The following is a 13721-nucleotide window of genomic DNA, read 5'->3' on the forward strand; positions in this document are numbered from 1 at the left end:
CTTAAGGACCTTTACTGATGGAGTTCCACCAGTCACACAATTCTTCCTAACAGCCATCCTAAATCCTTTTAGTTGCAGTTTGAACCTATTATTTCTTCTCTTGTCCACAGTAGACAACAAAATGATCCCTATCCTCCTCAAGGCCCCCCTTCATACACCTGAAGACTATAATCAAATCTCTCCTCAAATCTGGTTGCTCTTCTATGGGACTGTACTTGTGCGTTTTTCCCCATTTGTGGATAATTAGCACTTCAGAGTTCTGTGTCACGGGGAAAAAATCCCAGCAGGAAAGAGCCAATTTAATTTCAGTTCTGCTATGCTTTAACTGGAGGAGAGTTGGCTGTGAGAGAGACATTCTGTAGAAATAGTGTTCTGCTCCTCACATTTGATAGGGGATATGTTGCCATTATGCTTGGCATCTTCCAGAGGTCATAGGAATAGAGCACCACCTGCTGTCTACAATTTCAATTGCTGTGTGTTGTCACATGGGGAGCTCCATCTGGTAACTGGTACCAGGTACTATTGGAGCTTATGATGCGTATTATTCAGAGTACTTTCAAATTGATGACTGTCAGTGTAAGTGACTGAACCTGGAGTTCAACATGCCAAAGGGGAAAATTGCTTGTTTGTGAAGGAAACAATATATATTACCCTAAAAGTTTATTAGGGGATACTGATAAAAACCGAATGCAAATATTTCATTGAGAATTGTTGTAAAAGCTGACAGAAAGAAAACAAAGAAAATTAGGGGAAGGGGGTTGTTATAGTTGTTCAAATGCTAGAATGTGACACTAATTTGAGTATGAAAACCATTTGTGTTTAAATGTTCTGCAATAGAATATTCAAGAGGCATAGAGGGAGCTTTGTTTGGTTTTCTAATGTGACATCTATTTATGTGGGCCCATCTCTAAAGCCTTTGTGATGCATATGCATTCATGTGCTGTGTGACTCAGCTGATAATCCCCATAACAGGTTTATTTGGAGGTATGATTGGGTTCCATTCTTCTAGAGATTAAAAACAAAAACCCTCAGGGTGGGGAGAGCAGGGGTGCTCCAAATTGTAACCAACAGAAAAATGAGGGGAAAGGCACAATAAATCTCTGGCCACTTGCTACTCATTCTCAGAATCTTTAAATGCACCCCTGGAATTAAGGCTACTTTAAATTGAATTGATGCTATCTGTGCACTTCTATAGAGCTCTTCCTGCACACAGGAACTAAAAATTATTTTTGACCCAATCCTATTCTAAAGATGCAACAGTGTTGGAGTAATGATCACCATATACTAAGCCTGCCCAGCAAGAAGAGAAAGGAGGAACACTCGAGTAATGGGTTACTGACACAGGCCTTCATAGCAACACTGTGTTCATAACAGTGCCCATGAGAGGGGGATAAGATGGTAAAGGGAGTAATTTTTACCTGGTCAAAAAGAGGACCCAGGAGCCAAAGAAGAGGTCCCAGAAATTTCCTGGTATCTTACATTTTCCAATCTCACCCAGACTCACTTCCTACATGGGATGCTGGAAGATGTTTGGTTTTCTTTATTACCATATCAAGCAGCTGATGCCACATGAATGGTCAAAACCCAGTCCTCCTCTCCATGAGGAAGCCCAGTAGACCTGGGCTCCAAAGACTCCTCCAGCTGTTACCACTCTGTTTCATCCCTTCCCTGCCCCTGTTCTGCCAATTCCCATTGCCACACTACCCCCCCCACTCTGTTTTACCCTTCCCCTCCCCTCTTCCTCCAAAAGAAACTTTGTACGCCCTGATAAAATTCCTCTCAGAGGCTCTGGTTCATAAAAACCCCAGCACAATCTGTTTGGAGCAGCATCCTGCTGTCGGTGTGACATCAACACAGTGTCCAAGGAGCAAATCACCACATCCACCTAGCTCCAAGACCAGTGGCTGCCAGGGCAATTCAAGAAGAGGCAGGGCAGCAGCTGAGCCAATGACCTCCCACTGCTGGCTTGACCCTCCACCGGGGTCACCAGGAATGAGCATCACAGTAACAAAGCAGTTGGTTGTTTCTGAGTTAAACTTCTTCTCCTGCTGACATGTTTCTCCTGTCCTATTGGCCCTTCTGAACAAACAGGTCTTACAAGTTCTTGACATCACAGAAATCTGTTTACCCGAGGCAAGGGTGGGATAAATACACATGCAGCAAGCAGCACTCCTGTCAAACTGTCTTCAGCCCTTGGGGGGGGGATGACTTGTGTCTGCCTCTAGTCAAGCTTTATACTCTGATAACAAATCTGAGTCAGCACACGTGCTAGGCTATGCCTCAAAAAGCCTATCAGTGCTGGTTGTGCTAACAGGTGTGCTACATTAAAAAACCAGAATGTCCTGGCATCCATTTACTCAAAACTTCAGGAACTTTAGGTGTTGATTCTGCAGATTTTTTGTTCCTAGGTAAATTATTGCTTGACAGTCCTGGTTGCTTTGAAGTATAAGCCCTCTCTTCTTGGGTCTTCGCAAACTTGGCCTTCACTTCACAGGGAACACCACTGCCCACCCCAAACCCAGAGCATTTCGGGGCTTGGAAAATGAATTCTAAATAATGGACCTATTTGGGCCTTCTGCCATGGGAACAAGCTTTCCAGTGGGGAGGGGGTGGAAGAGAGCCAGGAGGGGGTGGAACAGGGTGGCAAAGGGAGCAGGCAGGAGGGCAGATCAGGACTGGGAAAGGAGTGAAATTGGCAGCAGTAGTGCCTACCTTTACCCTACCTACTTCCTGGCCTCAATCCCTCAACCTGGGTCCATAGTGACATGCACCAGCAATATAGCTGGTGCAGGTCCAAGTAGACCTAATTGGCCCAGCATGGGCTTACCCCAGGACATAGGAACAAATGTTCCTTTACTCTGAGGAGTCCTCCAGAGACCAAAACTTCCCCTGGGGGTACAGCACACAACATGTTGGAACAGCTGCATCACCATGTGGGACGTTAAGTAGGCTTGGGCTATAAGAGCATCACCTCTGTCAAACAATCAGAAGTTGATCTGCTCACCTCAGTCCCTAACCTTTTTTCATTGTGACACTTCTAGTCAGTTAAAGCTAATTAAAGGAAACTGTAACTAAAATTAGGAAAAGTTGTGTAAGGAGAAACACACCAAAACAATTCTGCAAGAAATAACAAAATACCTTATATACTGCTGTTCTACTCTATCTTTTGTTATTCCAGCTTCTGGAAAGCTCTCCTCTTCCTTTGTAACAGCCAGGCCCCTACTTGTGCTCTGTGTCAATCCAAAATAGAAAAGATGCAAGAATGAGAGAAATCTCTCTGCGCCTCAGTTTTATCACTGAGTGTTGTAGGTTTTGCACACACCCCTTGTAGTGCTACTTTATTCTGAAATGGGAAGTATCCACTGGAAGGCTGATTATGTCAACATGGGACAGGCTCTCTCTCCTTTAAGCATGTCAGTCCACATGGATCATTAGCCAATAGCCTGGCATTTATGCTGACACAGTCAGCCGTGGAAGTTGCCAGGTGGAGGAAGGAACTCCCTGGAGCATCACTGTAGGCTGCTCTTATGCTTTTCTCTGTCAGAGACAAGCATCCTTATAATTTTCAGGTGTGTTCCCCCCAACATGTATAAATACTAGAAGTGAGTCCAACTTCCAGGTAAGTTTTGAGCAGCTCATTCTGGAACAGTAACTTCTCTACACAATGAAGAGTGAAATTTCCCATGTCATTTCAAGCACCTGTAAAGCTACAGCACAATCCTATGCATGTCTACCTGGAAGTAAGTCCTATAACTCCATGAGACTCCCATGTAAGTGTATATAAGATTGTACCCTTGTTCTTACATTAGTGTATGAAAAAGCTATTCTAGGCAATATTGGGATCAGTAGCAGCCCAAGAAACTTTGGTATATGAACCTGGGTGCCAAATGCCCCCCCCTCTTCTCTCCTGTCCCTTACCTGGCTGATTCTGCCCTCCTAGCTTTGCTGTTCACTGCTGCATCAGTAGTGAGCAAAAGTGCTGCTGTGTTCAGTAGCTGCCACCACCACAGAGGATGCAGAGAATAATATGAAGAAGGAAGGAATAATACAAGAAAGAAGGAGAGCCACGGTGGTGTAGTGGATTGGGAGGTAGACTTAGACCTGGAACAACCAGGTTCAAATCCCCCCTTAGCCATGAAGCTCCCTGGGTGACCTTGGATCAGTCATTTTCTCTCAGCCTGCCTACCTCACAGGGTTGTTGTGAGGACAAAAGGAGGGAAGCAGCTGTGTACATCACCCTGAGCTTTTTAGAGGAAGGGTGGTATAAAAATGTGAAAAATATATTAGGCTGCACACACAATGTTGACTTAAACTATGGGGCAAGGTGTAGGACATGAAGTGGACAGTATCAAGTCTGTATAGTGTGCAAAGTTAGAAGATGCTTTTTGTTCAGCAAAGCAATGACACGCATGTGCACATAAACATTCCTCGGGCTGTGTTTTTAACCACCCCCTCATTGCTTTCCTGCTGGCTATTTATATCAGTTTAAGTCACTCCAGGGACAAATCCATACCCATAGCCCTGCCCTGGCCCCCATCTGGTCTCAAAGATCTAGTTTTCCCTGCGGTGGAATCCCTGTGCCTGGGTTGTACCGCATATATGCAAGTGGGGCTCTCATGGCTGCATACATCTCCACAGAATTTAAATAAATATTATTTTTTGCAGTCATGAGAGCCCCACTTGCATCTATGAGGTAATAAATAAAATATATGAAATAATTTTATTTAAATAATTTTTATAATTTATTTTAAAAAATAATGAAATTTTATTTAAATAAAATACAAATAAAAAAATTGAGCCTAGCTAGTTCTGCTGCTGCTTTTATTTTATTTTATGTTTTATTTTTGGCATGGAGATATATAGTATGCCTGTTTCTCCACTGGCATTCTGAAGTGGGATAACCCAGACATTTGTTCGCCACTGTAGTAGCATAACTAGAGCTAAATACAACAGATATCTTTTTAGAAATGAAATAACTGTCCTAGTCCTATACCAGTGGTTAGTAAAAGTTTTATTCAGGGCCTCACTTGCTGATTTGGAAGTCACTCTTTTTTCCGGTTTTTATGGCATATTGTCTCCATTGGTTGGTCCACGTGCAAGATTCTTATGCCATACTGTCTCCACTTTTCTTTTTCTGCAGATGAATCTGCAAATGAACCTGTTTGGGGGGGGCAAATTATCTGCATGTACGTGTGCACACCCATCCACCTATGTTTATGGCTGTGAACAGCTACCATGAGGCTTTACAGTCTTGCTCCTCGCAAATGCTGCAGCTGTGTTGATCATTTGCACTTCTGCTACATGTGTGAGCCAAGTAAGGAAAGGTATCTGACAGCAAAAAAAGCAATGGCCTAATTCCTCTTCAAACTTGGCTTCAAGCTTCAGTCTTACAAGAGGGGACATGAGTCGGGGAGGGGAAATAAGAATCGACCACACAGTTCTTGGAATTGGGAACTGTGAGCTTCATCGCACTCCCAGGAAACATGATCGCATCATATTGCCAAGGTGAGGCATAGCAGAGCAGTATGTTTTGTGCAGATGACTATCTTTCAGCATTACAAGGGAACTTGCTGTGCTAGCTCTGGGTCCTAAGCAAGAGTGAATGACTGCTTTAATTGTTGAGTACTCTTGATGAAGAAATGTAAGTTCTGTGCCTTCCAAGTGCTGCAGGAGTGGGCTGTTATATCAGCTCAACTTGGAAGTCACTGCAACACCACCTTCCTTGGGTCATCCTCAGAACAATTTTGTCTGGTTTTTATTATTCATTACCAGGCCACTTACTTACTTACTTACTTACTTGGAAGATTTATATTCTACATTTCCTGTGCTTTATTGGTTTATTTGAAAGATTTATATTCTGCTTTTCCTATGCCAAAGCAAATGCCAAAGGTGGCTTACAAATCGCACGCTAAAATATACAATATATAAAACAATGCATAGAAACATTAATAAGAACAATGACACCATTGAGGGGGCAACTAGTTAAACGAAAACATCATTATAGAGGCACAGGGAGCAGACATCAACCCATCACTCAGACACCAGATGGAACAAAAATGTTTTGAGCCCTTGCCAAAAAGCCATGAGGGAGAGGTAGTTCTTAATATCCCCGGAAGAAAATTTCATAATTGTGGTGCCACTATAGAGAAGGCTCACTCCCACACCACCATCCCTTGGAATAAAGGTGGCATTTGTAGGAGAGTTCCCTCACATGACCTAAGAGGGCAGGCTGGAATGTATGGGACACATGAGAACATGAGCATAAGATTGTCTTCTGGATCTGATGAAACACTCAGTTCTCAACATGGGTCAGCCAGATGCCATGTGAAGCTCACATGGAGGGCATGATATAATAGCCATGCATTCTTGTTTTCCACTTGACAGTGAGCAATCAGGAGTATGCGATCTCTAATCATGGGGCGTTATTCGGTATGCCAAAGTCCATCCAGCGTGTGGTTTGTATAATGTCTTAGGCATCATTAGCTGCTTCAAAAGACAGGCTGGAGGCATCTCATACCAAGCACCTCTCTCCTTAATGAAAGGTTGTTGGGTTGGTTCTGATAGTTTAATGGTAAAGGAAAAACACTTTGTGCATGCTCCAAAGCACTTTCACCACCAAACAGCCTGCTGCCGCAAATAAAGAATGGTACATTCCCCCCCCCCCAGGATAAAATGATACATGTCACAACAACCGCATCTACGGTAATCTGTTCTGTGATACTCTTCCAAGTACTGCTCCACAGACAGTGCAGTGTCCCACCCTCATGTAACTGGTGGCTTGGGGAGGGGTTGCTTCAGGGTGATTCTTGTGCCCCTGCCCATCCCCACCCTGGGTTTTAACATGTGAAGAGATCATTCTGCTCCAGAGCAAAGCAGGTGTTCCATTGAAATGTTTTTGTAGTTTAAAAAAAAAAATTCACAAAATTATATACTTTATGTGCGGAGGAAGGGGACTGTGTTGCTCATCACATGAGGGCAGATAGATACCATATCCTATATGTTGTCAAAGGCTCTCCCACGATTGAATTCTGCACAACCTTCCCCATAGCAGCAACAATTTGCCGCAACGACTGGGAGCAGAACATTGTTTTTCAACTATAAAATGCTCTTTGGTATTTTCCCAGCAACAGAAGCACAGCCTTGCAGGAGGAAGGTAGGGCTACATACACAACACAATGTGCATTCACTGCACAGAGTAACTAGTTGCATACAAAAGCCTGCAAGCTGAACAACCCTATAACAGGGTAAGATCTGGTTCTAGGGCCTCACATCAGCTTCTGAAACAGATTCCAGTGTTCAACACTAGGGGATCCCCAGCTCATACTAAGCACTGAAGCTCCTTTGTCTCTAGACTCTAGAGCAGAAGCCTTATCAGGCCCAGGCTTCACCAGCAACCTGCAACACAGGACCTTATTCAAATTAGTTATTACATATTTTTCCTCTGTAGGATGAACAAATTAAGGCAACAGAGCTCGTACAATTGGTTGGGTAGAAGCGGAATTTTCAGCAGGTGCAGCTTGCCACACAGGGGTGAGAAAAGCAATCCATCTCAAAATCACCTCTGCTCAGCAACTGCCCTCTGCATCTGGTCATGGTTCCCCTCCTTCCCCCCCCCCTTTCTGCTAAACAGCAAAAAGAAAGTAGTGATGGTGCCACTTATATGACTCACATACTGTCTGAGAATTTTCCACCAACAGTCTAGAGACTGGCAAGACTTCAGCTCTGCAAGATTGCCTTTTCTCTTGCCCTCACCAACCAGAGCCAAGTGCAAGATTGGGGAGACGCTCTTAAAATAATGGAACAAGGTACATTTCAGCACATTTCAGCGCAGGACTTGGTTTGCACTACCGGAACTAACCTCATATTAGTTCCACGTGCAGAATCCACCCTCTCAAGTTCCTCCACCCTCTCAAGTTCTCTTTACTTCAGTCACCTAATATAGAAGGGGGGGGAAGCTTTTGTCATTGCTGCTGTTGCTAATGACTGGGAGCAGTGACATCACTATGGGATGCGGGCCGCACTGTGTGGCATGCACAGGGGGGTGACACCACTACAGGTCGCAATGTTTAAGATCTTGGTATTTTTGAATAATACCATCATATGTCATTTGGTGTATAATTTCATGCAGAATGCACTGAAAGAAACTACGTTGAAATATCTCTATTCTATCAAAAGTTAAAGCAAAAAAAAAACACCATGGTGCATCACCATGGTTACCTCTCGGGGAGTTGCCAAGCCCACTGCATGGAAGGAAGGGAGGTGATGTGCTGGCCTCCCAACTGGGAGTCATAAACCCTTGCTGGTCTTTTGTGACTCATCCAGAGATCTATCGTAGATCCCTACCTACAGTCAGCCTGCACTTGACTTGAGGTTGTGTGGGATTACCTGATGAGAGGCCAACCTGTAAAATGGGTGGATTCTATTCCATAATACTGTGTATATCTGGAAATAGCACTGACAGGGCTGGGAGAAAGCAAATGCATAAATATTCAATTTCCCTCTGTTATGGGGCTGAGTCTTTGCATGGAAAAACAGGGGTCGAGGCTGAACACTGGCTTAGGCGGAAAGCTTTCTGTATCTTTAGTGTCATGTAGGCTTCACCATCTCTTAAACCTTCTCCTTGGTCCATAAAATTTTGAGTTTGTAACATTTCTTTACTACATTTCTCTGCTCAACATAGGCCACTGTTTGCTTTCTTGGGGGAGATGTTAGTGCTGGAGCAGTGTTCTTCAACATTGGGGTTGGAACCCTAAGGGGGTCACGAAGCCTCAATTGTGAGGTCGCAGCAACTTATGGGAACAAAAGCAACAGAAGACCACTGAACTAGAGCACCACCAGGTAAAGGGGAGGCATCTGGTGCACCTCTTCAGGTACCAGGAGATAGTGTCCTAGTCCTGCTCAGATTCATAGCAATTGTGCTAAAATAGGCTTCTCGACAGGCTGGTAGACAGTGCTGGGGAGGAGGTAGTGGTTGTGGTGCATGTCAGCAACAATGACGTGGGCAAGTGTAGCCGGGAGGTCCCGGAGGCCAAATTTAGGTTATTAGGTAGGAAGTTGAAAGCCAGGACCTCAAAGGTAGTGTTATCTGAAGTGCTACCTGTTCCACGCGCAGGGCCAGCTAGGCAGGCAGAGATCAGGAATCTCAATGTGTGGATGAGAAGGTGGTGTAAGGAGGAGGGGTTCAGATTTGTTAGGCACTGGGGAACATTTTGGGACAAGTGGGGCATGTACAAGAGGGACAGGCTTCACTTGAACCAGAATGGAACCAGACTGCTGGTGCATAACATTAAAAAAGTGGCAGAGCAGCTTTTAAACTGATCCCTGGGGGAAAGCTGACAGGAGCCAAGGGGCATCCAGTTTGGGACTCCTTATCCCTATGGGATGAGGATGGGGAGGCTAGAGAACAACAAGGTAAAAGCAGAGTAGGAGAAGAAATTGGGAATGGTAGCATAGTGGAATGTGATAGACGGTTTGGCACAATAAGAGAATGCAGGGACAAAGGAGCTAATAAGCATTCCATGTACAAATGCTTTTATGCAAATGCCAAAGTCTCCAAGCAAAGATGGGAGAATTTGAATGTTTGGTGACTAGAGAAAACTTGGATATAGTGGGCATAATGGAAAGCTGGTGGAATGTGGAGAATCAGTGGGATACCGCAATCCTGGGCTATAAACTCTACATGAGGGACAGGGAGGGGTGTGTTGGAGGTGGGGTGGCCATTTACATTAAAGAATGGATAGAATCCAGCAAAGTAGAGATTGAAGGTGGGTCAGACTCCACCATAGAATCTCTGTGGGTTAAATTACCAGGCCTGAGGAGCGATGCAATACTGGGGGCGTACTATTGTCCTCCAGACCAGAAACCGGAAGGGGACCTTGAAATGAGGAAACAGATCAGGGAGGTGACAAGTAGGAACTGTTACATGACAATCCCCTTTTGCCTTTTTAGTTGTGATTTTATATCTGGTTATGTTATTATGGACTAAAATATCATGCAGGCCAAAAACCTCTCACACAGGCCAAATTTCCAAAAAAAAACTGGTCAAGCCACAAGCTCATGGTTACAACATCCATCTCTCCAGGAACAAGTCTGGAAGAATAAATCATTGTCTAAGTGTCTCCTATTGTTTTAAGAACTGTATGCAAAAGTGTCTCCTAATCCAATCACTGTTTATGCAAACACATTTAAACTTCTCACACAGGCCAAATTCAGGTAAAGTCACAAGCTCATGGTGACAACATTCTCCTCCCTAGGGTCAAGGAGTCTGGCATAGCTAATCATTGTTTAAATGTCTCTATTCTTTGTATTGTTTAACTCAATCACTGCTTAAGTACCATATGCAGATTTGAATGGCCTTCCTGGTTTGCTGCATGTTGTAAGCCAGCCATTGCTGATAACTGACTTCCTGATCACCCCACTGTGTGTAGTAAGCAAGTACATCCAGGTTAGCTCCAGGTCAGTTCCAGGTCAGCAAAAATCCTTTTAAGAAAGAGGGCTGGCACATGCTTGCTCTCTCTGGCTCTCCCTCCAAGGCAGAGGGTCCTGCACACAGGACTCTCCCCCCCCCCATCCAACTGCTCTACAAGTCAGGTAACTATCTTGCGTCTGGGACTTTTTCCTTTCTTCCTCCCCCCCTTCTCTCCCCATCTTTAGTTAGCAACTAGGTTTGGCAGACAGGAACCCCTAAAATCCTTCCCTACAAACCTTCCCTTTTTCTGATTTCCTCGGATGCACCAAATACACTCCACAGGCAACCACCATGAAAGCTATGATTCAAGTAGACATATACTTACCATTTTTTCATGTGCATTATGTTTACCTTTGTGCTTCTGTAATAAAACTATAATCTTATTGAAAGTTATCTTTCTTTCAGTCTCCTCCTTAAGCTAAAAGGGAATTTCTCTGCATTATGCCATCTTGTTATCCAGCCTATGGTCCTGAAGTTTCCAATAAGGGCAGTGTAATTATTCCCCTATATAAAACAGCCCTTTTGGTAACAGGACAGGGTTGTAATCATGGGGGACTTCAATTATCCTCATATAGACTGGGCCAATTTGTGTTCTGGTCACGAAAAGGAGACCGGATTTCTTGACATGTTAAATGACTGTGCCTTAGAGCAGCTAGTCATGGAGCCCACCAGAGGACAGGTGACTCTGGATTTAATATTGTGTGGTACTCAGGACCTGGTTAGGGATGTAAATGTTACTGAGCCGTTGTGGTACAGTGATCATGCTCTGATCCATTTCGACATGCACGTTGGGGGAAGAATACCGGGCAAATCTCTCACAAAAACCCTTGACTTCCGACAAGCGGACTTTCCTCAAATGAGGAGGCTGGTTGGAAGGAGGTTGAAAGGGAAGGTAAAAAGAGTCCAATCAGAGTGCATGGAGGCTGCTTAAAACAACAGTAATGGAGGCCCAGCGGAAGTGTATACCACAAAGAAAGAAGGGCTCCTCTAAATCCAGGAGGGTGCCCACATGGCTAACTAGCCAATTTAGAGAGTCTGTAAAGGGCAAGGAAGCTTCCTTCCATAAATGGAAGTCTTGCCCTAATGAGGAGAATAAAAAGGAACATAGACTGTGGCAAAAGAAATGTAAGAAGGTGATACGGGAGGCCAAGAGAGACTATGAGGAACACATGGCCAGCAACATTAAGGGGAATGATAAAAGCTTCTTCAAATATGTTAGAAGCAGGAAACCCGCCAGAAAAGTAGTTGGCCCTCTGCATGGTGAGGGAGGGAAAGGGGAGATAAAAAGAGACTTAGAGATGGCAGAGAAATTAAATGAGTTCTTTGCATCTGTCTTCACGGCAGAAGACCTCGGGCAGCTGCTGCTGCCCGAACGGCCCCTCCTGACCAAGGAATTAAGTCAGATAGGGGTTAAAAGATAAGATGTTTCAGACCTCATTGATAAATTAAAGATCAATAAGTCACCGGGCACTGATGGCATCCACCCAAGAGTTATTAAAGAATTGAAGAATGAAGTTGCTGATCTCTTGACGAAAATATGCGACTTTTCCCTCAAAACGGCCACAGTGCCAGAGGATTGGAGGATAGCAAATGTCATGCCGATCTTTAAAAAGGGAAAGAGGGGGGACCTGGGAAACTATAGGCCAGTCAGCCTAACATCTATACCTGGTAAGATGCCTCATCAAAGATAGAATCTCAAAACACATAGACGAACAAGCCTTGCTGTGAGAGAATCAGCATGGCTTCTGTAAGGGTAAGTCTTGCCTCACGAACCTTTTAGAAGTCTTTGAAAATGTCAACAGGCATGTGAATGCGGGAGAACCCGTGGACATTATATATCTGGTCTTTCAGAAGGCGTCCGACACGGTCCCTCACCAAAGGCTACTGAAAAAACTCCACAGTCAGGGAATTAGAGGGCAGGTCCTCTCCTGGATTGAGACCTGGTTGAAGACCAGGAAACAGAGTGGGTGTCAATGGGCAATTTTCACAATGGAGAGAGGTGAAAAGCGGTGTGCCCCAAGGATCTGTCCTGGGACTGGTGCTTTTCAACCTGTTCATAAATGACCTGGAGACAGTGGTGAGCAGTGAGGTGGCTAAGTTTGTAGACGACACCAAACTTTTCCTAGTGGTGAAGACTAGAAGCGATTGTGAGGAGCTCCAGAACGATCTCTCCAAACTGGCAGAATGGGCTGCAAAATGGCAGATGCATTTCAATGTAAGTGAGTGTAAAGTCATGCACATTGGGGCAAAAAATCAAAACTTTAGATATAGGCTGATGGTTTCTGGGCTGTCTGTGAAAGATCGGGAGAGAGATCTTGGGGTAGTGGTGGACAGGTCGATGAAAGTGTCAACCCAAAGTGTGGCGGCAGTGAAGAAAGCCAATTCTATGCTTGGGATCATTAGAAAAGGTATTGAGAACAACACAGCTAATATTATAATGCCTTTGTACAAATCGATGGTAAGGCCACACCTGGAGTATTGTGTCCAGTTCTGGTCACCACATCTCAAATAGGATATAGTGGAAATGGAAAAGGTGCAAAAGAGAGCGACTAAGATGATTACTGGGCTGGGGCACGTTCCTTATGAGGAAAGGCTATGGCGTTTGGGCCTCTTCAGTCTAGAAAGGAGACGCATGAGGGGGAACATGATTGAGACATACAAAATTATGCATGGGAAGGATAAAGTGGATAGTGAAATGCTCTTTACACTCTCACATAACACCAGAACCAGGGGACATCCACTAAAATTGAGTGTTGGGACAAAAGAAAATATTGCATTACGCGGCATGTGTTTGGTCTGTGGAACTCCTTGCCACAGGATGTGGTGACAGCATCTGGCCTGGATGCCTTTAAAAGGGGATTGGACAAGTTTCTGGAGGAAAAATCCATTATGGGTTACAAGCCATGTTGTGTATGTGCAACCTCCTGATTTTAGAAATGGGCTATGTCAAAATGCCAGATGCAAGGGAGGGCACCAGCATGCAGGTCTCTTGTTATCAGGTGTGCTCCCTGGGGCATTTGGTGGGCCGCTGTGAGATACAGGAGCTGGACTAGATGGGCCTATGGCCTGATCCAGTGGGGCTGTTCTTATGTTCTTATGTTCTCTAGTGCCAGGCTTCATGGTAATTTTTCTCTTCTCTCTAATAAGAATATTTGGTCACAGTGCTGGAAGGGTATAACAGGGCAGGGAATGGGTGGTGATGGGGCAGGGAATGAGCAGATAGGGTCTTGGGAGGAGGCAGGATTAATGGTGG

This window comes from Tiliqua scincoides, chromosome 2 (genome assembly GCF_035046505.1).
Source record: "Tiliqua scincoides isolate rTilSci1 chromosome 2, rTilSci1.hap2, whole genome shotgun sequence".
Classification (NCBI taxonomy): Eukaryota; Metazoa; Chordata; class Lepidosauria; order Squamata; family Scincidae; genus Tiliqua; species Tiliqua scincoides.